Below are 24,985 nucleotides of genomic sequence, written 5' to 3'. Positions count from 1 at the left end.
GGCTGCACACGACTATACTGGGGCTGGTTAACTGCATCAGCCCTAGGGCTCCACGACCAGGGTCTCCGGGTAAAGCTGAAGTCATCTCATTGCAGGAAGGTAAGAAGCCTCAATATCTGTCTCTACCAAGAACAAAGAGCCTTCACTAAGCTGTATGGTCTGACCAATACATTTTTTCCTCTTTGGGATAAAAGATGGGGTCTGAGGTAATGATTTACAGTGTTAAAATTATAGACATAGGAAAACACTTATTCACGGTTAGCTAAGCTTCAGTCTGCTGCAACATGCCTTCCCGAAGCAACTCCTCTCAAAAACAAACTCTCTTGGCAAATGTTTAACTTCATTAAGGCTGAATGACATCAAGAGGGTACATTTCCAATAGACTCGGACATGCAAAATATGGATCAGGCATCTTTACTGAAGGCCATGTTGATATTTGTGGAATGTTCTCTAATGAAGATAAGACCAGAGTGTGGCCAAGAAAATGGAAAAGCTGTCATTTCCTACAATAGCGTGGTATATTTCTGTTTCAGAAACAGAAATATACTTGGAAAAGTCACTGCTTCCATAAGTGCCGATTACGTGTTTACTTCTCAAGAATAAAGTGACTGAGTGGCAAACACCTTCAGAATTATTTTTTTTTAAGGGATAAGCTAAACTAAGTCAAATTTCTCTGTGAAAGAAGGGATGTGGCAAGACAAATGGTGTTGAGATTTAAAGTCTGAAAATTTGGGGTCTGGTAGCTATTGAGGGTGGAGGATGGTGAAGGCTTTTTGGAAGAGGGTGAGAAGATCCAAGGACCACAGTCATGTGCTCTGGTTTTCCTCTTTAGGGGCAGTGACCTCTTTTGAAAAATGAGAGGTTTATTTTCCTAACAGGCAGTGAGGAATAGCTAGGCAGATGTGTGTGGGCTGGTTCTGGCCCTTGATTAGCAGACAGAAATGATGCTGCCTTTACGTTTCACCAAATATATCCATCCAAACACATACGAGGGACCTCCACTTTAGTTGCACAATCAAGATCCTAAATTTCAATGCAGCGATGGTGCTGTCTTAGGAAAGTTTACATGGGACCAAAATTCCATTAGCAGAACCATCCTCAGATGTGGTTAGCAAATAACATGGACTTTTTCCCCCCGCTGTTCACTCCCCTAGGTTGAAAAGTCTGAAATCAAGGTATTTGGGAAATGTTTCTGCGTCTTGGTCAAGGAGGCAGTTGATAGGGGCCAGATCTAATTCTCAGGGCAAAGTGAAGACTACGACCAGACCCCTTCCTCTATAAACAAGGATGGTCCCAGCCTTTTAAAGCCTGTCTCTGTCATGTACAATATGTAGATGCTCTTGTCAGTGTAGCTCGGTTTTCGACAGGTAAAACTGGAGCTTTGCTACAAAGCTCCCTGTGCAGCCATGTTTGTGTGTCAATGTGGGTGTTCCCCCTCCCCCTGCTTTTTCCGTGGGTTTTTTTTTTTTCCTCCTAGAATAGGGGGTTTTGTGCTGTTAATCCTCTTGGAATGTAGCTCTTATCACCACCTAGATGAATTCATTACCCTTTCGCCCTCAGTGCTCCCCAGGCCCATGAGACTTGGGAACAAGAGGGTAATTGTCTTGGGAGCTGCCCCTTGAATTCAGGTGTGCTGGCACCAATTTTTCTTATAATCAAAAGAGAAGGGGAAAAATTAATCATGCATCCTTCTCCAAGGGAGTGGGAGGAAAACAGCCTTCAGGAACGTAGGCTCAGGCCCCCTGCCATTAAATCCAGCTATTCTAAAGCTAAAGGTTTAAGGGGGAAAAAATGCCACCAGGTTCACAAGAGCATTTTTGTAATGTGTCTGCACAAGGCCAGAGCAACTGATCAATACAGTGGGGAAAAAACTAGCTAAACCAGTTATCTGGATGATGTTTAAGAGAGACAGAGGGAAACACTGTTTGCTTGTCTTTATTGTTTTTAACCTTCTGCTGGTTATACAGTGGCATCAAAACCAAAATGTTCTGTACTGTACATAGAGCTTGCAAAACTCATTTTATGTCTTTAAGTGTATGCCCTTTTCCATCATCTTTAAATTGGCAGTTTTGCTCACATGAGAAAACCAAATCAGAAGACAAGCATACTTCTCTGGGTTGTAAACCATGAGGTGTTGTCATGTCATCAAGGCAAGAGGTGGGGACATGCAGGAGCGCATTCATCTCTGGTTCTTCCTTCAAGCACATAAACGGAGATACACGCTGAAACAGGCACTGACCCAAACCAGAGAGGTGACCCAACGTACTGGAGAAGAGATATGAAGGGCATTCTCAGAATGCACTAGGAGACAACAGGAAGCAGCCATTAACTAAACAACTCCTAACTAGACCCCTCTCTTAAAGAACTATGTCAAGGGGGCAGGGATTTATAACCAAACTCCTCAGATAATTCCAGAATCCAGTACTTCCTGAAGGAAGTCCACAGGACCACTAAGTTCTACATTCTTGTTAGCTAAGGGCTTCCCGGATGGCTCAGACAGTAAAGAATCCGCCTGCAATGCGGGAGACCTGGGTTTGATCCCTGGGTTGGGAAGATCCCCTGGAGGCGGGCATGGCAACCCACTCTAGTATCTTGCCTGGAGAATCCCCTTGGATAGAGGAGCCTGGCAGGCTACAATCCTTGGGGTCGCAAAGAGCTGGACACGAATGAGCGACAAAGCACGTGGTTTCACAAGGCTGAACTGTAGTTGTATCAAAATAAAACTCAATTTGTGATCCCTCACCTTGGGGATGGTGGGGGGAGGAGTGAATACAAAATTTCTCATGCCTTCTCCTTCAGTTTACAGCTATGTAAATCAATCATCAATTCTGAATACAATGTTAGAGAACCCCTTTGGTAACAATAATGTATGTCACAACACTGGGAATAATGGGGTACTAACTAAAATACATCAGGAGTTGGGTAAAAATTACTGACAGGCTAATATATTTATTTTTTTAATAGAAAATTTTAGTTCTTGGCAAAATAAAATATGTGCCATTTACTTAATTTTATTTTCTCAGGAGTTTGAAAAGCATCTTGCCTTGTTTTTATTGCAAACACATTGCAGGAGTCACAAAAACATTTATCATACATTAAATTTGTTCACTTAACGAACACTTCTTCCTCTGCAGTCCTGGTAGGTACACAGGCGGAGGAAAGCTTCTTCTTGCTAGCTGGTGCCTCTAAAAACAAAGACACTGAGAGATGTTCAGCGCTTCTTCCCAGCAAGAGTTCAGCTACAGATGAAATACACAAACACACCTCTCCCTCAGTGGTTCTCATTGATTCCCAGCCATTGATTTCATAGTGGCACATTTCATTTTCAAAACACGTCCATAAACGTGATAGTGAACCACGCTGGGAGGTTAATTTTTGGCGATAACACAAAACCTGATAAGATCTGTTTTTCAGAAGGTTCTCGGCAGTGAAGGAAGGTATGTTGCATTCTTTGCTGAGAGCAACTCCTCACACCCAAAAACTCCTTAACGCATTCTCTGTACTGCTGAGGGCCAAGGTCCGTAACACTCAAAAAAAAATTTTTTTTTTAAACTGCATTCAGTTCTGGTCAGTTACTACCCACTGGGCTTCAGATCCACCTTAGAACCTTGTATTAACAGAGACAGAAATAAACAAGGGATAAACCCCAAAGGACCACAGATGGTAGAGGAGACCAAAGTGGCTGAGATGTGACCTGACAACTGTAAAAGGGAGAGAGCAAACTGAGGAGTGTACCTGACTCAGCAGAGGCCAGCGAGAAGAACACAAACGAGAAGCCAGCCAGTGAGGCCCCGGAGAGCCCCAGAAGGCTCGGGATGTGGACAGGCCCACACCACTCAGGGCAGCCCAGCAGCCATCCCTCCCCAGCCCTGTGGGACACGGAGGTTTATTCTCTAGAGAAACTGAACCCAAGGAGCCGGAGTCCAGACATTAGAAGAAGACAGTATGGGGCACCATGCTGGAAATAAGGGGCTGTCTGGACAGTAACTGTGAGGCCTTCCATTCAACAGTGGGCATGGGGGCTACTCTTAGACCCCCTAGGTAGGAGCTGTAGGTTTCGTTTGTGGGAGATGACGTGGCCACAATAGGAAGTCCTACAGATGTTGACATTCTGGGAGGGAGTAAGGTGGCTTCTAACAAACTGAACTTGCCGAAAGGAATGAGTTCCTGTCCTTCAGTTGTTGGATGAGACCAGCAATTAGAAAAAAAACCAGAAAGAGTGGTTTTGAGGATACCCAGGAGTCTAGGGACTACTGTCATCCTTGAGCTGGGCATCAGGAACCTCAGGTTTAAGGTCCTGCCTGCGACACTGACTCTGTGTGTGGCCTTTGAGTTACTTTCTCTTTCCAGGCTGCAGTTCCCTCATTGTACAATGAAGGGTTACATTCCTAGGGTCCTGTTACTCTGAGATGCTCACTCTCCCCAGCAGATGCAAAATGACAGACAGAGCCTCAGAGGTCCCTGACAAGATACCATGTAGCCAGAGGCTTCACTGACTTCTCAGGTCCTTGCAGCTCCCACAGCAGGTGGTTGTCATTCCTGGATATGATCCAATAACACACTCCTTCCAAAAAGGCTATTTGCAACCAACTTGCATCAAAAGTACAGGACAGGACTCGAAAACACCTACAATATGCCCGTATCCACTCTCTATTTTCCATATAACAAAGTAAAAGCGTCGTCAGGTGGAGCAGACCCAAACTCAACTGCCTTACTGTTACACTTTCTTTTTTTTCTTAATGAAACTCAGAAGAAAAGAGTGAAAAATTCAGCACTCTTCCCTCTTTTCAAGGGACAACTCTGAAAACAAAAAAGTAGTTAATGTTTACTGAACAAGTAGGATAGGTCTGAGGCACTGGGCTAGAACCATGTAAACGCCTTCTCTCACTAGATTCTCAAATATTCCCATCTTACAAATGATGAAATCCAGGCTCCAAGAGCTTAAGTACATGTGGAAGAGCCAGTGTCAAACCTAAATCTCTAAATCACAGGGGCCACACTCTCGTTCCTACTATCTTCAGCCCAGATAGCCAGTCCCCCGGCCACTGCAAGAAAGCTTTCTACAGCCCACACTCCAGTGATGCTTTCCTGTAGCTTCAAAGGATGGACATGATCAGGCCTTCCTTCTCCTTCAGAATGGGGCCATTCTGAAAAATCAATACTGGCTTCTGCAAGAAGCAGCCTTGCCCAAAACTAATTGAAAGCCATCTGAACATTTTCAGAACCGTGGCCTCAGTCATCTGTCTTGTGGTGTGCTGTGTTCCATCATGCGACTGCAGTAAACCACTTCCAGATCACATCTACGTGGTCACTCCTACAAAAGAGCAGCCCACGGCGTTTGCTGTCATTGCCCAGTGACTCCTCCACCTAAACTCAGAGCACTGGAATTATGGTGACATAATAGGCAGCTTGCTGACATTACTATTCTAAAGTACCACTTTTTCAGGGTTTATCACAAGTCATTTTAAATTTGATTTAGCTGTAACTCGTTATATAACTTCATGTTTGGAGACAATGTCCTCGGCTGGATCAACAAGCTATGTTGGAAACATAGTTATTTGGGATCTAAAAAAAAAAATTTTTTTTTTGGCAAACTTTGATCTCTATCCTTTTAGAAGGCCATAAACAGGGCGGTGATGAAAAAGGGAAGTTATATGGCTTATTGCAAGATGTTAATCTGGAAAACTAAAAAACATATATTTTGATATTTAATCTAGATTTACTGTATGGCCTTCAATTTCTTTAACAAAATGAATCCAAAGACCAAATCATTATTGACTGTAACTCTGCAAACCAAATGATTGTCTACTCAATACTAGAGACTATAACTCAGAAAAGAAAGCGGAAAATTTGGTGGGGGAGATATGTGCGGTTTGGTCATCATCCAGTATCTATCCCTTCCCACTTCTCCTGGGAGCTCTGATGAATCCATCAGCACGTCATTCTGTATGTCTCAGTTATGGGTTCAACACAACTCCAACTGAGGAATCAAGTCAAGAAGAAGCCAGTTCAGGGTTTTGCTTGAGCTACTGGGGAATTGGACTTTCTTTCTGCTAGGCTTTAGTAGAAGAAAGTGATGGGACTCACACTGTGCAGTGGGGAGGCCACCTGCCAATATAGGAGATGAAGGAGACATGGGTTCAATCCCTGGGTAGGGAAGATCCCCTGGAGGAAGAAATGGCAACCCACTCCAGCATTCTTGCCTGGAGAAGCCCATGGACAGAGGAGCCACAGTCCACTGGGTCACAAAGAGTCAGATACGACTGAGCACAGCAACAACAACAAAGCGTCCTCAGCCGCACTGTGCACACTTGGAGCTCGGAAAGGAGAGCCCACAGAGAAACACAGAGGAAGCAGAGTCAAGAAATACATATCCCAGTCAACTCCTGCCAAAGAGGTTTCCTGAAAGTCCCAACTAACAATTTCCCCATTGGCTCCCCCTAACTGCAAGGGAGGCTGGGAAATGTAGTCTTTCTGCTTGAATAAAACCAGAGTGGGCTACTACGGAAGAAAGAAAGAATGGGCATTGGGTGGGCAATAAGTAGTCTCCACTGTGGCCTGTTTCGGTTGGGTTTCCTGTGCTTACTACAGAAAACAGATATCCTATATATGTAAAAGTGTTAGTTGCTCAATCACGTCTGACTCTTTGTGACCCTATGGACTGTAGGGTCCATATTCCTCTGTCCATGGAATTCTCCAGGCAAGAATACTGGAGTGGATAGCCTTTCCTTCTCCAGAGGATTTTCCCGACCCAGGGATCGAACCCGGGTCTCCTGCACTGCAGACAAATTCTTTACCATCTGAGCCACCAGGAGTCTACAAATGAGAAATTAAGTAAAAACACCCAAATGTTTGATTCATAAAATCTTTTGTTAGGGTAACCTGATTCTCCTTTTACAGTAGATTCATTTGAAATAATTACTCAATTTTAAAATATGCTATCTACAATTAAAAATGCCAGATCAGCAAGCATGAGCAGCAGCTCAATTTTGCATATTCAGTGTATATAGTGAAAAAAATGTTGCTAAAAATGTTAAATATCCTAATTTCTTCTAAATTATAGGGACAAATCATACTACATATTTATGAGTTCACTGTCTCAACGGAGGAATTTTTCTGTTTCAGATTTGCCTTAGACTTCTATAGGTTAGGTTAGAAATGATAACAAATATAGGAATCTTTGAATTGACATTTAGCTCTCATTTAGTTCTCAGGGCATAGCTTTAAAAACTAGAGAAGCAGCTGCTATTAAGATTTTTTTTTTCCACTAGTCACAAAGACACATCATACATCAGATATAGAGCATGCTAAAATGAGATGGAAATTATTTAGTGTGGCACAAGAAAAGGAACATAAACAAGAAAACAGGGTTTGTTGCACCAAGAGAGATAAGAGCCGGATTGTTAACAGACACCCTGCTTTCGGTCTAGAGTCATGTAGGCAACAATAAATGGCCTTTGTAGATCATTTTCATATAATTTTAGAGCTGGAAGGAAGCTTGAAAACCACTGAATTCAACCCTCTCACTTTAGAGAGGAGAAAAACTTGGACCTAAAAAAAAAAACCTCTAAGGTTCTACAAGTTCATGGCCGAGTCAGGTTTCTTTCCTAACTCGTGGCACAATATTCTTTCCAACTTCCATTCAGGAGTTACAGAATTAGGAAGTCAGCCTGCCAGATGTGTACTGTAATTTACCTCTATGTTGACTGTGAACTCATTCTGAAATTGTATCTTTACGGGTAGGAGGGACTGATTGTAACACCGTGACATCTACCCAGAGTGATTAATGAGAAAAAATGTACAACATCGTGCCTCACTGAGCTAAACCTGGCCGAGGACAGACAGAGCTCTCCTTAATAACAAAGGAGGATGCTGTCAGGGTTAACAGCTGGCGGGGCTTTTATTTTCTAGTGGAAGTGAGTTCTTAGTCACTGTCTCCTTCAACTGCTTCCCACCTGCTGCTGACGTTCCCCCAAAACACTGGAGCAGTCGCGTTATATGCTCTGTTATGTGACCCTCATCATACACAAGTTCGCCCCAAACACTCAAAACGAGGGTAATCAACATGTGATGGAAAAACTAGATCATTTGGAGGTCTCTCTCTCCAAAGTATCAGAGGACAGATTCAAGGACAGTCTTTCAGAGTGGGTTGGTTTGAATGTACTACGAATGATAAGATGAATACTTATTCATACACCTTCATCATATGGCAGCTTGTAATTAGCGCAGCAGTTTCTCTGAATAAAGGATAGACCTAGCATTTGGGAGTAGGAAGAAACCCCAGAGATAATCTAATAAGTTGAGTTCCTTCATTTTGCAGAGATTAAGAAGAAAACTAATAAGCTCTGCTAAATCAAGTGTAGGAGAGAGCAGTTACTGGTCTCGAATCATGGCATTTTCAGCTGAAGAATGTTTACAAATATATTCCACTGAAAAGTACCACGAGGTCTCTAGGATCCATCTGGATCATGTGGTTTGACTCATATATTTTCCTTTTTTCAATTAAAAATAAACTTTGTTGGTTCTTTCTTATTAGAAAAGCAATATATGTTTAGAGCAGGAAATTAAAGACAGAAAAAACACAGAAAAACATTTGAAATGCTCATGGATCTTACTACCCAGAGAATCTCTTTTAAAACCCTCAAATATATTTCCAGATCATTTTCTAAGAATATATCCATATATTAGCAAAAATGTGATCATTCTGGGCATACTTGGAGGGATTTTTTAAAAGAATTTTTGCTTTTTTAATGGGGGCTTCCCTGGTAGCTCAGATGGTGAAGAATCTACCTGTAATGCAGGAGACCAGGGTTCGATCCCTGGGTCAGGAAGATCCCCTGGAGAAGGGAATGTCTTTTTTTTAATAATAGGATTTCATCACTTAACAATATATGATGAACATCTTTTCATTATCAATATTTGTCTAAATCATTAGAGTAGCTGAACAGTAGTTCACTATAACATAATATATATACATATTAATATATACAACTAATCTGTTATTGTGGTATATGTAAGCAATTTCCTATTTACCCTTTTATAAGCAATGATGTGATTAACACCTTTGTGGCCAAAACAGTTGCACATATCTTTGATTATTTCCTTAGCATACATTTCTAGAAATAAAATTTCTGTTACAAAACAGTGAACACATTTTAAAAGATCTTTTAAAAATACACACTGCCTACAAAGGTCCATATAGTCAAAGATATGGTTTTTCCGGAGAAGGCAATGGCACCCCACTCCAGTACTCTTGCCTGGAAAATCCAAGGGACGGAGGAGCCTGGTAGGCTGCAGTCCATGGAGTTGCTAGAGTCAGACACAACTGAGCAACTTCACTTTCACTTTTCACTTTCATGCATTGGAGAAGGCAATGGCACCCCACTCCAGTACTCTTGCCTGGAAAATCACAGAGACGGAGGAGCCTGGTAGGCTGCAGTCCATGGGGTCGCTAAGAGTCAGACACGACTGAAGCGACTTAGCAGCAGCATGGTTTTTCCAGTAGTCATGTGTAGATATGAGAGTTGGACCATAAAGAAGGCTGAATGCTGAAGAATTGATGCTTTCAAACTGTAGTGTTGGAGAAAACTCTTAAGAGTCCCTTGGACAGCAAAGAGATCAAACCAGTCAAACTTAATGGAAATCACCATGAATATTCACTGGAAGGACTGATGCTAAAGCTGAAGCTCCAACATTCTGGCCACCTGATGAGAAGAGCTGACTCACTGGAAAAGACCTTGATTCTGGGAAAGATTGAAGGCTAAAGGAGAAGGCGGTGGCAGAGGATGAGATGATTAGATAACATCACCAACTCAATGGACATGAATTCGAGCAAACCCTGGGAGATATGAAGGACAGGGGAGCCTGGTGTATTGCAGTTGATGGAATTGCAAAGAGTCAGACATGACTTAGCAACTTAACAACAACAAAATTGCTTCTACAAATTGAGTCAACACTTTAATTTACTTGAGTTACATGCATATCTAGTATTCTGATCAGTTCAGCACTCCATGAAGAGAAATCTTATAGGTGTGGGCTGGTTAAGTGTAATAGATGTGCTTTTATCTATAATTCTGATGTTTGTTACTGCAAATACCTTAATCAATTAGATAAGCTTTTCACTAGAAGCTCTCTATATACCCGACTTCTACATTCCATTTCGACTTTTTCTTTGGAATTTGATGCTTTTCCTCCCTCCCGTATTAAGTACTCTTTTTACATGCCAATATTCTTAAAGAGATTCTAGATACTTAGTCTCTGACAACATTCTTGTAGAGTGCCGATTATATGCATCAGCTAGAAAATGTATCATCCAAGTTATGCTCCCAGTTAGATGCCAGAACCAGTTTGGAGTCTGACAGTTTAATGAAATGATAAAAATGACGCTGGAAGTTCAGGCAAGATCAACAAGTATCTGCAAGACTAAAGAGAGGAAGCAGAATGTGTTGTCAGACCATGTGTTGTACTTTAACTTTTTTATTTACTCATTTTTATTCCACCTGATTCCAAAAAAGGACTTAAGGCAGCTTTTCTTTTTAAATGTATCTTCTAAATTGGACATTTCACATCACGAGGCTGCCAACCCCTTTCTTAACATAAGGATATTCTTCTATCATGACTACTTGCTATATTTGAAAATTGAATGGCAAGGATATTGTTCTTGTCCAGAAAAGAGGAAAAAATAACTCATTATGATCATGACTCCTGTCTGGAAGCCTCTCCAAACAGCATGCCCTAGGTATAAAATGCCAGTCTCATTAAAAAACCAGGAAGAACTCCATTTCTAGGATGCGTGAAAGCTCCAACATCACCCAAAGTTAGGCTTTTGCAAATCCACTTCTCCCAAGAATGCAGATCTCCGACACTGACTTGTGAGAACATTGTGAGACCCGAAAACTAAAACGCATAGGGGGCCTGAGGGCAGGGAAAGCCAGCTGGGCATCATGGGGAAGGCAGAAGCCTCCATCTCCCCCAGACTAGTTGCAGGAAACCTCCATCTCCTGCTTGGTTTGTTCTTCTGAGTCTGTACTTTATGTTTCTTCCCAGGCCCTGCCACCCTTCTAGCACCACTGGTCAGACCTCTTAGGGGTCTGGCTTTGGTCTCCTGTCCTGTGCTTTGAAACACGGGATTTTTAGCACATGGTCTTTCTAAATCCTCCTCTTGAGACTCAGTGTCCATCTGTCTTCCACCAGCCTAAACCTTGTCTGGTATCTCCTGTGTCAGGGCCGCGTGCTGGAAAGACACGGTCCCAGACCCCGCGCTATACACTGCAGCACCCTTTATGACAAGTACTTGGTATGAGGTAAACAGAAGACTTAGAAGAAAATTAATTTTGCATGCTTTAGGAAAAAAGCGAGGGGTGTTAAGTGCTACATTAATGTTAAAGGGGTTAAAGGGAACAAGTATTACTGAATGTACTTGGCATATTAAAAGCATAACGCTGAGTTTTGCCTGTGCTCTAAAATCAGTGGTCACCAATCTTTTCTGCACCAGTGACCAGTTACATGGAAGACAACTTTTCCACAGATTGATGGGAAGTTGGGGGTGGGCGCGGGGGATGGTTTGGGGATAATTCAAACACATTACATTCATCGTGAGCTTTGCTTCTATTATTATTACATCAGCTCCATCTCAGATCATCAGGCATTAGATCCTAGAGTTCGGGGACCCCTGCTCTAAACACTCCCAAATGCCACCATTGAGGAATACAAGGATCATTTTCATTGTGAGATCTAAGGTTTTCTGAAATTTCACACAAAAACAAAAAACCTCAAGACAAACACTCAGCATTTTAATAGGACATCCAGGGAGCGTGGACCAGATTCAATCACTAAAATCCACCTATTAGAAAATATCATACTGACAGTTAGCCCAAACTTAACCCCGAAGCTTTAGTGTTTCACAATCCACTGGGCCCTTTCAAATGATTATTTCATTTGATCCTCCCCACAAGTTAGTAAGGTAGATGTCACTAGTCCCACTTCAGAGATGAGGCATCAGGCTCCCAGGGGTTACATGATGTACTTGTGGCACTTAAGCAGCTAGTTCAGTAGTTGAGAATGTGGGCACTGAGGCAGACCCCCCCAGGTTCAAGTCCAGGTCCTGATCACTGTGAACTATGTGAACTCGGGCAACTAACTTACTTTCACTGTGCTTCGAAGTCTACATCCTAGAACACAGACAAATAACGATACTACCCACCTCAACAGGGACGTTGTGAGGAAAAGTTGAATTAGTACATTAAAGAGGTTATAGAATTAGTCAGTCTGCAGGTGTCTGGCACACAGTTAGCACTTAAGAATTGTTCACAAGACTCAATTCCCAGAGCTAAGGGGTTTAAGGCTAGATGAGGTATCCTTATCTTTAGCAATTACACCGCTTCTATGATTCATCATTTTATCAGTAGAGAAATTAGCAATTTCTCACCAAAGGAAAAGACATGCTAAATTAAGGCAACCTTGAACTGGATATGACTCGAAAAGGAAGGAAAGGGCAAAAGTTCAAGTGTGGCTTCTTAAAAGAACCCCATTTATTTTTGTTTCCAGAAAATTACTGTATGCCATTTAAGTATTTTCAGTCATTTCAGAGCACAATGAAAGGTCAAGTTAAATGGAAGTAATATTTGTGTAGCCCATGGTGACTGTCTGGGAGTCTGTTTCCCGTGGCCTGGCCCTGGGTGTGGACAATGAAGCACTTCTCTGGGCGGGCACCCCTCACCCCCAGCACTCCCCTGCACCCACTCCACTGGAGCTCGGGGCCAGACAGGAGGACAAAGAGGCAGCTGGCAACGCTGGGGTGCTAAGGACAAGAGCGATCTCACCCAGGAAGAGGGCAGAGGAATAGCACCAGCACACACTTTCTTGCTTCCAGGTTCTTGCAGCTCTGAAGACCACAAAGGAGGCTGGAGTGCAGAGAAGTGGTGCTGGGAGGACAGACAGAGTGCCCAAGACATGCAAGACACAGGGAAAAAACAACATATGGCTAGAATAGCCTGCTGGAGATACCGAAGCAGCAGAGAGCATCCTGGAAGAGAAGGGCTGGAAAAGTAGGATCAGAGGACCCTAAGGTGGGTCGTATACGGCCATGAATGAGTGACTTCTCAATCCTCTTCAGGTAGACTTCTAGCGGGACTGGGAAATGGCCATGGTGGGGCTCTTAGCCATCATCTGTAGAGCGCAGCTGTGATGCAAGTCGAGATTTCTTCCTAGAAATCACACCGCATTCCAAACCATCATGTGAAACCTGCTCCTCCCGGCACAAGTGCAGTCTGGAGTGTTCAAAAGTCAAGTGCTGTGTGAAGGAACCCAATTAAGGAACTCAGGGAGTCTCTGACACAAGAGTTACTAGCGAAAAAGGAAATTTCACTTGAAACAGGAACATATTCAGCATTAAAACACAAGTTATGGACTGTCATTCAGCTCAGAAGTCCTGCGTGTCACAAGTGTAAAGATAACGATAACATTCATATCACACTTTAAAGTTTATAAAGAATTTTTTTGTAGAAGTCTGGACCATGTGGATGTTTTTCATACCCTAACAAGACATGTTGTTCATATTATTATGAGTCCCTAAGCATTGCTTTATACCACTGCAAATACTTTTTTTTTAAATCTATAAATATTACACATAGAATTTTATCTAAAGTACTATACATAATGCCTGGAGAGGGAAATGGCAGCCCACTCCAGTACTCTTGCCTGGAAATGTTCATGGACAGAGGAGCCTGGTGGGCTACAGTCCACGGAGTTGCAAAGAGTTGGACATGACTGAGCATGCACACACTCACTATACATAACAGGCAAATGGTGAGTTTTAGGTACTGCATCTATTCTAAAATATCTACTATTTTCCCAGAATGACTAATTAACTATAATTTACATTAACTGAACTAGGTGTAAATATTGCAATACTCTGCACAGACCATTAAGCATATCTCATTAAGAAGTTTCTATATTTCCAAACCCTCAGACATTCTGAAGCAGTACTACAGATGAATAATTATTTTTAAAAAGAATGTGTTAAAGGATATCCCTCAAGGGTCTTTAAAAACAGCTCTTAATAGCATAAACAGGAAGCATGCCATAAGGTAATGAAGAATGGTGGAATAAAAATGATTGTGGCCTATTTCCATAAAGAAGCATGGAAAAAAAGAAAACAAGCTAAAATTACTTTCAGCTTGCTGAGTTAAAATGAACTGTTATGTCATTAGGCAAGTGTCTTATTTACTTTTCGCCCTATATACAATAATAACATGTGCTGTTGAGAGTCAAGAGTTCACATTAGCATTTTTTAATTTAGGAAAAAGAGGAAATTGTAAATCCTGAGGAATGGTTTTCCGGTTGACACAGTTGAGCATGCCTGGAGGGTGATGTGTATTTTGTACCCAATCTTTATTAAACGTTCTGTCCTTGAGACACAAAGATAACACTTCTGACCCACAGTCAGCAGAGCATTCACTCTGAGGTTCTTTCTCTCAGCTCTGACAATAAATTTGTGCTGATTTACCCTCTTTGGGTCATCTGGTTTCCTATGTTACTGACAGCGTACATTTGGGAGACAGCTGCCTGGCTCTGCGAGAGAAGTTGCAGCTTGGAGAAGGGAAGTGAAGCAGAGGGCTAACCCTTGGCCTTGGCACTGGGTGCTTGCCAACTGATGTGTTAAAAGCAAGATTCTATACAGTTGAAACTGATACCGTCAGTATGGTAAGAACTCTGCAAATGTATTTACATTAAGAAAAGCTGCGATAGCTGGATATGCTAACTTCTAGAGTTAAGCCTCCTGGCAGGTTGTATCAGTCCTTTCTATATTCCTGAGTATCCGGGTTGTTCCAAGTGTTGGTTTCTTCAAGCCCTTAATTCTCCATCATATTGGAAAATCACACTATACGAAATTTAGATATTGAGTCCTTGATCAGAATTAATCTGGCCTAGAGTATGTGCATGCTAAGTCGCTTCAGTTGTGTCTGGCTCTGTGCGATCCTATGGATTGCAGCCCACTAGACTCCCTCTGTCCATGGGATTCTCCAGGGCAGAATACTAGACTGGGTTTCCATGCCCTCCTCCAGGAGATCTTACAAACCCCAGGATCAAACCTGGATCTCTTATGTCTCCTGCATTGGCAGGTGGGTTCTTTGCCACTAGTGCCACCTGGGAAGCTCTGAGTATACCTGGCCCAATATCAGTATCAGTTCAGTATCAGTTAGTCGCTCAGTCGTGTCTTATTCTTTGCGACCCCATGAACTGCAGCTCACCAGGCCTCCCTGTCCATCACCAGCCCCCAGAGTTTACCCAAACTCATGTCCATTGAGTCGGTGATGCCATCTAACCATCTCATCCTCTGTCGTCCTCTTCTCCTCCAGCCTTCAATCCTTCCCAACATCAGAGTCTTTTCAAATGAGTCAGCTCTTCACATCCGGTGGCCAAAATATTGGAATTTCAGCTTCAACATCAGTCCTTCCAATGAACACCCAGGACTGATTTCCTTTAGGATGGACTGGTTGGATCTCCTTGCAGCCCAGGGGACTCTCAAGAGTCTTCTCCAACACCAATACTGCAGTTCAAATGCATCAATTCTTTGGCGCCCAGCTTTCTTGATAGTCCAACTCTTACATCCATACATGACTACTGGAAAAACCATAGCCTTGACTAGACAGACCTTTGCTGACAAAGTATTATCTCTGTTTTTTAATATGCTGTCTAGGTTGGTCATAACTTTTCTTCCAAGGAGTAAGCATCTTTTAATTTCATGGCTGCAGTCACCATCTGCAGTGATTTTGGAGCCCCCCAAAATGAAGTCTGACACTGTTTCCACTGTTTCCCCATTTATTTGCCATGAAGTGATGGGACCGGATATCATGACCTTAGTTTTCTGAATGTTGAGTTTTAAGTCGACTTTTCCACTCTCCTCTTTCACTCTCATCAAGAGGCTCTTTAGTTCTTCTTCACTTTCTGCCATAAAGGTGGTATCATCTGTAAATCTGATATTATTGATATTTCTCCTGGTAATCTTGATCCCAGCTTGTGCTTCATCCAGCCCAGTGTTTCTCATGATGTATTCTGCATAGAAGTTAAATAAGCAGGGTGACAATATACAGCCTTGACGTACTCCTTTTCCTATTTGGAACCAGTCTGTTGTTCCATGTCCAGTTCTAACTGTTGCTTCCTGACCTGCATACAGGTTTCTCAAGAGGCAGGTCAGGTGGTCTCGTATTCCCATCTCTTTCAGAATTTACCACAGTTTATTGTGATCCACACAGTCAAAGGCTTTGGCATAGTCAATAAAGCAGAAATAGATGTTTTTTTCTGGAACTCTCTTGCTTTTTCGATGATCCAGCATATGTTGGCAATTTGATCTCCGGTTCCTCTGCCTTTTCTAAAACCAGCTTGAACAAAACTGGAAGTTCACGGTTCATGTATTGCTAAAGCCTGGCTTGGAGAATTTTGAGCATTACTTTACTAGCATGTGAGATGAGTGCAATTGTGTGGTAGTTTGAGAATTCTTTGGCATTGCCTTTCTTTGGGATTGGAATGAAAACTGACCTTTTCCAGTCCTGTGGCCACTGCTGAGTTTTCCAAATTTGCTGGCATATTGAGTGCAGCACTTTCACAGCATCATCTTTTAGGATTTGAAACAGCTGAACTGGAATTCCATCAGCTCCATTAGCTTTATTTATAGTGATACTTCCTAAGGCCCACTTGACTTCACATTCCAGGATGTCTGGCCCAAAATACAAATCACCAATTTACAGATCATAGACAGACCTGCCTGAATACATTCCTTCATTCAACAAATACTAATTGAACATTTCTTAGGTATCAAGTAGTGGTCACAGCACTGGAAATACTAGCGAACAGAACTTACTCAGACCACTCAGCTGGTGGTCTATCATGGGGCTAGCTGAATATATCATGCACTATTTTGCTACATCTTTGAGTAGAACATAGAGAGAGAAGAAGAAAAGAGAACAGCAGCTCATTAATCAGAGAGCAAGCTGAGAGGACAAAGCCACATCTCTTTTCACTTGTTGGTTTCCTTTCCCTGACTCTTTGTTACTCTAGGTGAGCAGCGCACGCTTCTTAATTGGCTCTTCAAGCTCTCTTTTCAGAAACCTCTGCAAAAGTCTTATAAACAATTCTGCGATTCCAGAAAATGTTAATGCTCAAGGGATTTCTTTGAAAGAAAAGGAAAATTCTTTTGAATTTTTTTTTCTCAGTAGCTAGGAATGCAATTAGGCCTATATTTGGCAACTCTGTCAGTTCTCAGAGCCAAGAGATCTCAGGGTTAGGAGAATAAAGCTACGAAGATGCTTTAGCTATTGACTGTGCTGGCCCCAAATTCAAGAGTTAAAGCCCGAGAACATTTTACCCTTTTAATTTCCCATATAAGTAACTTCCAAATACCAAAGCTTAGAGGACCTAGAATGCAAAATCCTTTCCATTACTTTATTGAAAAATTATGTATGCTGTGATTTATTGCTAATGCTGGACTTTCAAAGCATTAGTCAGGACATCTGCAAACCTTTGGACAACAGCTGCCAATACAATTTTAGCATTTCATGGGTCAGCATTTAAAATCTGACGAATAATATATCGTCCTTATAAGCTAACCAGTGTGAGACACTGGGTTGGTAATCTGAGCTGGTTTAGAAAGTAAAATCATAGACTATGTTATAACTCAGCAACTTGGGAAAATGGAGACTGGGTAAAATAATGATTGTTTTTACCACATCTCTTTCTTCAATGGTACTCTTTCTCTAAGAAGGAACTTGTCTTTTGATTTAAAAAATTTAACTGCGTGTTAACAACCTAAAATTTGATCATTACATTAAGTCAATATGCTTAAAAAACAAAGAATTTCTGATCTCTTTATAGCTATATAGTGAATGTTCCTAAGGGGGCAATATCCATTTAGGACTTGCCAGGGCAATATTTGATAGCATATCAAATTTATTTCTCAGGGATATAAACATTTTCATCTTTTCCATTATTGGAATATTGCACTTATCTGCTTGAGCCCTGACAGAACAAATGGTAAGCATTGAATACCCTTTTGGTGTGAGGGTGTGAGACAGCTATTTATGTCTGTCTAGGAATGGCTGTGATATATTCAAATATACTTTGATAGGCTCATAAGATTGGTATGATGACTTGCCTGTGGTACACAGACTCTGCAACTCTCTTACCTTCTTTCCACATTCCATAAAATTTTAGGGCAAGTCAAGCTGTCAGTGAGAAGAGCATCAGCATTAGGAACGCTAAAATTGATTTAATACCTTCTTTCTAACAAGAAAGACTTCCCTGGTGGCTTAGATGGTAAAGCATCTGTCTACAATGCAGGAGACCCAGGTTCGATCCCTGGGTTGGGAAGATCCCCTGGAGAAGGAGATGGCAATCCACTCCAATACTACTGCCTGGAAAATTCCATGGACAGAGGAGCCTGGTAGGCTACAGCCCATGGGGTCTCAAAGAGTCGGACACGACTGAGCAACTTCACTTTCTTCTAACAAGAGGTAAACCAGTAGCTAAAGGTAGAAATGGAGTCAAACCTTAGAGAAGTGGCCTGGGCAGGAGGACCCCCGGGACCTTCAGAGAATCTTCAGCATCTAATGAAAGTGATTTCAAGTCCAGCGTTCACCTCAAGAAATATATGAGAAGCCCAGGCTCAATTAGGTGCATTGACATTTATTGAAAAAAACACTTGTATATACTTCCATACTTGTATTAATATTTCTTTGATTCTTTTTATTCAAATCCCTTAAAGAGAGTTGAATCACTAGCAACTATGGAAACATTAATACCAATGGCAGGCAGAAGCTCACAGGTGTGCCTGATGTTCTGAGAGGACCCAGACATGCAGAGCCAGAGACCCCAGGAATCTTGTCCATCCTCTGTGACCTCATTTCCTCACCTGAGGCTGACTGGTCAAAAGGCAATTCATCAACCCAAGTTGGATAAATTAGATTTCCCCTTCATGGAGCCTCAGATTTGGAACCATGAACCCCAGAGGGCAGAAGTCATCGGCAATCCATCACACTGACAGCAATGCCTTAGAGGAGAGGCCACAAAGTCCTATGCTAAGACTGCAAAGCCTTCCCTGGTGGTGGCCCTTTGTGCAGTAGTTTCCACCATCCCTTCAATTCTGTGAGTACAGGTGCATTTTCAGCATCCAACTCTTTGTGACCCTTTGGACCGAAGCCCACCAGGCGCCTCTGTCCATGGGATTTTTCAGGCAAGAATACTGGAGTGGGTTGCCATGCCCTCCTCCAAGGGATCTTCCCTATCCAGGGATCACACCCGTGTCTCCTGCATCTCCTGCACTGCCAGGCAGGTTCTTTACTGCTAGCACTACCTGGAAAGCCCGAAATAGAAGGGACAGGACCATAATTCCTTCTGTTTGAAGGAAACTCCATTTTAAAGAGGCTCTCATATGTGATCCCTGTGCCAGGTCAGGGGAGGGTTGCTATCACAACCCTCATGATAGAGAAAAGGCAAAGACAGCTCAGCGAGGATCCTGCCTCTGTGCTGTGGCCTGGCTGCTGGCTACTTGCAGAACCAGGCTCAGAATCAGGTCTCCTGACCGCTGGTCAAGCACCCTGTCCACTGCACCTTGGTGGGCATGCATAGATGTAATCATAAAGGAATCTTACAGGGAATATAAACAAAACAGAAAAACAGAGCCATTCTGAGTATATATCTTTTTTCATTTTCTCCTACCCAACTGCAAGCCAAGAGCTTGGGGAAAGTCTTAATAAAGTAAAATATATAAACCCTTGCTTTACTGTTGGTATTTATCAATTAAAAAAATTAAGGCTAAGAAGTGCATCTTTTTGATATGGATAGCAAATTTACTCTGTTCTACACATTTTAACAGTTGCAAGGAGTTGCCTTTGAACTTCATGGCAGTGAAGTCCAAGGTATTTTCATCCTAGATGTTGGAACAAAAAAGTTTCCTTGTTTACAATTCATATATATATGTTATTGTACTAACATGTTATATATCTTATAAAACATGATTAAAATAGAAAAGAATGACAGAATTGATGTACTATTTTGCTAACTATGATGTCTCAAAACAACATACTCAGGACAAGGTTCAAGATTAACTAACCATGGATGTAAATCTATACATCTTTCAGATAATTTAGAATTTTGGTGGCCAGCTTCTTGCCAGATCTGATTCGACTGATCACAGTCATTACCTCATAGCGGGGCCAACAAAGTTCATTTTAAACTTTGCCATTTTCTTGCGTGCAACATTAAAATTATCTTCAATTTATGGGAATTCTTTGCAGACTCTATTTTAGACAGTTTGTGAGGGTTTGTTAAAAGTAAAACATTGAATTTGTAAATCCAGGTGACCAGGTATGATATATTCCATAAAATAACCAAGGCAGATGAGCCAAAGGGGAAGCCACTGTGAAGAGGAGGTCTTACCTCCCTCCCTCCAGGTGATACTCAAACATCTGACATGTGGACTCAGCAAGGATGCCAGTGTCAATACAGTTACCTGTTATCATAATGTTTCATGATAATGAGATGAAAGTAAATGCAAGTTCTAATCAATTTCCTTCTCAACCAAATGGATCTTCTCAAGAGCTCCCTGGGGTGCATATTCTATGTTAGAGACCACTTTGCCAGGCAGGGAGGCAGTAGTTTACTTCTAGAGCCACTTATAACCACAGGAATCTCTTGGCCTAAAACTATCAGGACAAAGATGAACCAACCTGGGTTGGAGAGTTTATTCTGCCTTTTTAAAAAACTTTTAAAATTATGAACTCTAACCCACAACCAGAAAAGCAGATAAAACATTAATGTAATTAATATAAATATAATTAACATTAATATATATATGCTATATATATAATGTTCCCTGGTGTTTCAGATAGTAAAGTGTCTGCCTACAATGCGGGAGACCCAGGTTCAATCGCTGGGTTGGGAAGATCTCCTGGAGAAGGAAATGGTAATCCACTCCAGTATTCTTGTCTGGAAAATCCCATGGACCGAGAAGCCTGGTAGGCTACAGGCCATGGGGTCGCAAGGAGTCAGACGCGACTGAATGACTTTACTTTCACTTTCATATATATATATATAATATACTGTTTTACCCATGCAACTATGTGCGTATGCTCAGCCACTCAGATGTGTCTGAGTCTTTGTGACCCTATGGACTGTAGCCTGCCAGGTTCCTCTGTCCATGGACTTCTCCAGGTGAGGATACTGGAGTGGGTTGCCATTTCCTCCTCCAAGGGAATCTTCCTGATCCAGGGATTGAACCTGTGTCTCCTGTGTCTCCTACACTGTCAGGGAAATTCTTTACTACTGAGCCACCCGAGAAGCCCATGCACCTACAAGCTCCAGTCAAAAACCAGAACATTGCCAGGACTCACAGCAGTCCCACAGCTCTTCTGTCTTCCCCAGCACACCCTCCTTTAGAAGGGATTTGTTCAGCAGTAAATTCCCAGTCCATACCCCTTAGCAACAGAGTGTAGTTTTTGTCTGTATTCACACTTTGCACAAATGAAATAAGATTGCTACGTAGTCTTCTGTATCTTCTTTCTTTCAACATTATGTCTTAGGATGTATCCCTGTTATTGTGTGTAGCTCCAAGTTTTTTTTTTCATTGCTGTATAATAGTCTACCCTACAATTATAGAAATCATAACTTCTTATTATTACAGCACAGTTTATTCATCTGTTCTACAACTGATGGCTATTCTGTGTTTCTAAGTTGAGATGAATATAAGTAATGTTGCTAAGAACAACTTACACATCTTTGGATATATGCGACTGCACATTTCTCTAGCATATACACATAAGTGCATACCTATGCGTGCATGAGAGTAGAACTGCTGGACCAACCTTAGTTTCTGGGGGGAAAAAAACTTAAGAAAGGTAATTCTAGTGAATCACTTGGCAATCAATTTTAAAATAAACTCTTATGTAGCCATGAGGAAAGCTCATTAAATTACTAGATTTATCTTTCCCTAGACTTTTACTCCTGCACACTGATTAAATTTGAACTAAGACATTAAATGCATTTAACTCTGTTAAAAAATAGTTTGAAAGTTTCCAATGAATTTACTGAAGTCAATTCCCCCAAGCCTCCTCTCCCCACCACATATATTTTTTACATATCATAATTGCATTTTTCATTTTAATGAGGACTAGGATTGTGCCTACTGAGAAAACAAAATGTTCATTCACATTTTAAAGCAATTTTACACCAAAACGTTTCATATTGATCAAGCATGGAAAGCCAGAAATGTTAATCCTAAGCTAAACTGAGGTGTACAAATACAAACAACAGAGATTAATTCCAAGCTCAGAGTCCCCAATGTATCATTACCATCATGAGTGATCCCCAAATGGATGACATAAATGGGACAAACTTGCATGATAATATTGCGGCGCCAGCAAACTGCTCATCAGTCTCCTACTGTCTTATCAACAATAAACATAATAAGTAGCATCTATCATAGTGCCAGGGACCGTCTGCATGTTAGTTCATACCTGCAATGCCTTTTCAATCCTTAAAACAACCCTATGAGGTAGGTACTATTATTCCTCTCATTTACAAAAGGAAACTGAAATACAGGGAAAGTAACTTGGGCCAGATCCCATGGCTGTAAATAGTTGAGCTGGGAATCAAAACCAGGTCCTGGTGCCTCAGTTCATATTCTACTGCCCGGCAACATGTTAGTTTTGTTATCGTCATTGTTATAATTTTGATAACAACAAGAACAATTCTTTAAGACCATAAGCAAATGTGTGAACCATAGGGGGGAAAAAAAATCTATGTATGCTTGTTTTTATTGGAAAATTTTGTGAAAATGATTATAACCAAGCAACTCTAATTCTGGGAGAACTAATTAAGAAATGAATTAAGGGATTCAATAGATACCCAAATTAGTCATTAGAGCTTGAAGATCTGGAGTTCTGGTCTAAATCCAGCTTTGGCACTTGCATCCAAAATAAACATGACCAGATAAGTACCACAGATCACAATTAAAATGGATTTATATGGCTTATGCATCCACATGGGAGAGGTCGCTTCCTAATTGAATTCGGACACCTCTTCAGTTACTGTGGGTTTCATTTGCCATCTCTCTGTTCTTTTGTAACTGCCGGCAATAGGATTAGGCTGAGGGAGAAATCATTTCCATCAGTGATGTCTGCAGAATGAACATAAGATAAAAAGTAAAGCCTTTGAACTATAATTAGAAAATTCCTTAAGTGTGCTCATGTGACATGTTTCAGACTGTGACCAATTGGCAAGATGAGTTACAGAATGGACGCCCAATGTCACTGTTCTGGGATAAGCAGCCAGTAAAATTAGTGTTCCAACAGGAGACTAGAGTGATCTTTTGCAGGCCAAAACATTCCTGCTTTCTACCTCTAATATAATTAGTGACAGACAGCTGGAGGCATCTCATTCTCCTGACAAAAATATGATCAGAATTGTGTTCAATTGGTACATCTTTCCATCAAGCTGCTTGTTGCCTTCAAGCAGAATAATCAGTTTCTGATTATTTGGTATGTTCCAAGAAAACAGGAATTGATTGTGCCCTTGCTTGTCTGATGGGGAGAAGGCTGCCAGAATTTACATAGTAACTCTTCAGTTGCCTAAGGGAAAGAACAACAGAAGTGTGTGTGTGTGTGTGTGTGTGTGTGTGTGTGTGTGTGTGACACAGAGAGGGAGAGAGAAAAATCAGTCAGTAGTTTCCATAATAATTCCCTTTGAACAACAATAAAGAAAATGTTGTATGGTGATTCAGATTTCAGATATGAGGAAGTAAAATATTGTATTCCATTAATGGAAAACAACCAACTCCCACCAATGTTAGTGACTCTTTTCCAAAAAGTTATAGGCATCTTACTCCTGAAGTTTCAGGGTTTTAGAAAAAGAATCAAGCTTAAATATTCATGGAAACATTCAGGTGCAATAAGACCTCTTTATTTTGGACTACTTCAATTTGGAATTTATAATCATTTGACAGGTTCTATCAGAGATGATCTTTTCACAACGAATATATGGCTTGCTAAGCAAATTACTTTAAACAAGCAAGACTGCTGGTGGAGAAAATGAAAATATTTCAGGGAAAGTATGAGGAATTAAAAAAAAATACATACTTTCCCCTCCAGAAAATACTTGTGATGAGCCCATTCAAATATCAGTAACTAAGAATAATAATCGCCATTGAATTGAATGTCAATCTTATGCAGTCCACTTTACACACATGAGCTAGAAAAATCCCAGCAACTCTTGCAGAGATGGGTATAATTAGCTCCATATTAGAGAGGAGGAAATTGAAGCTCAGAGAAGCCAGGGACATGCAGAGACACTACAGTTACTAGGCAGCAGAAGCAGGATGCCAAGCCAGGTTGTCTGGCTCAAAAGGCTGTGTCCTTCCACTCCAAGTCAACACTGAGTTAACACTGAAGACTGCAAACCAGACTTCTAGAGTCACGGAACCAAGCTTTTCAACAACACCAAATATGGTTATCAGCGCAAGGAGGGGAAACCAAGTAGTTTGGCTCCAGAGCCTGCCACTCTTCACCATAATTCCTTTCTACAACACAAGGATCTCTATAAAAGACTTTTCCCCCTGGTACTTTGAAGTATTTTACGTGCATGAAACTACACTACAGAAACAGTGAGGTGGGTGGAAAAGGTGCACTTGGGTGAGGTAGCAGTGCTTCCGGTCCTCTGTTCCTCTCCCCCATGCCCCACTTCCCACCCCAGCACCAGCAACTTGGCCCTTCAGCTTGTGAACCCATACAGAAGCGCTCTGGTGCTAAAACCCTGGAAGATTGACAGCCTATGACAAAACCCCTGGGAATCAGCGACAGGTGCAGAGGCAGCCAGCCATGTGGGCAGGAGGACGACACAGAAGGGAGGGAGCACCGCTGCTTACCTGGGAATCCACGGAGATAGTCCTGAAAGTGGCCAGGGTCTGGAGTGCTCTGGGGGGAAAAAGAAATTTGGG

At 41.6% G+C, this 24,985-nt stretch overlaps 1 protein-coding gene and 1 non-coding gene across 4 annotated transcripts in view; one reads left to right on the top strand and one right to left on the bottom strand.

Annotated features, from left to right (window-relative positions):
- Positions 1-24,985, bottom strand: part of SPATS2L (spermatogenesis associated serine rich 2 like) — a 183,891-nt gene that overhangs the window by 135,006 nt on the left and 23,900 nt on the right. For all 3 annotated transcript variants that reach the window (XM_052655200.1, XM_052655203.1, XM_052655202.1), the window contains exon 2: positions 24,914-24,962. The gene's annotated coding sequence lies outside the window, so the exon portion shown is untranslated. The remainder of the gene's footprint in view (positions 1-24,913; positions 24,963-24,985) is intronic.
- On the top strand, positions 18,295-18,366 carry TRNAC-ACA (transfer RNA cysteine (anticodon ACA)). The gene has a single exon. It is a non-coding gene; the product is annotated as a tRNA-Cys (tRNA).

Source organism: Budorcas taxicolor, chromosome 2 (genome assembly GCF_023091745.1).
Source record: "Budorcas taxicolor isolate Tak-1 chromosome 2, Takin1.1, whole genome shotgun sequence".
In the NCBI taxonomy this organism is placed as follows: Eukaryota; Metazoa; Chordata; class Mammalia; order Artiodactyla; family Bovidae; genus Budorcas; species Budorcas taxicolor.
Note: the sequence above shows the minus strand (reverse complement) of the source record. Positions and strands in the feature narration are given on the sequence as shown.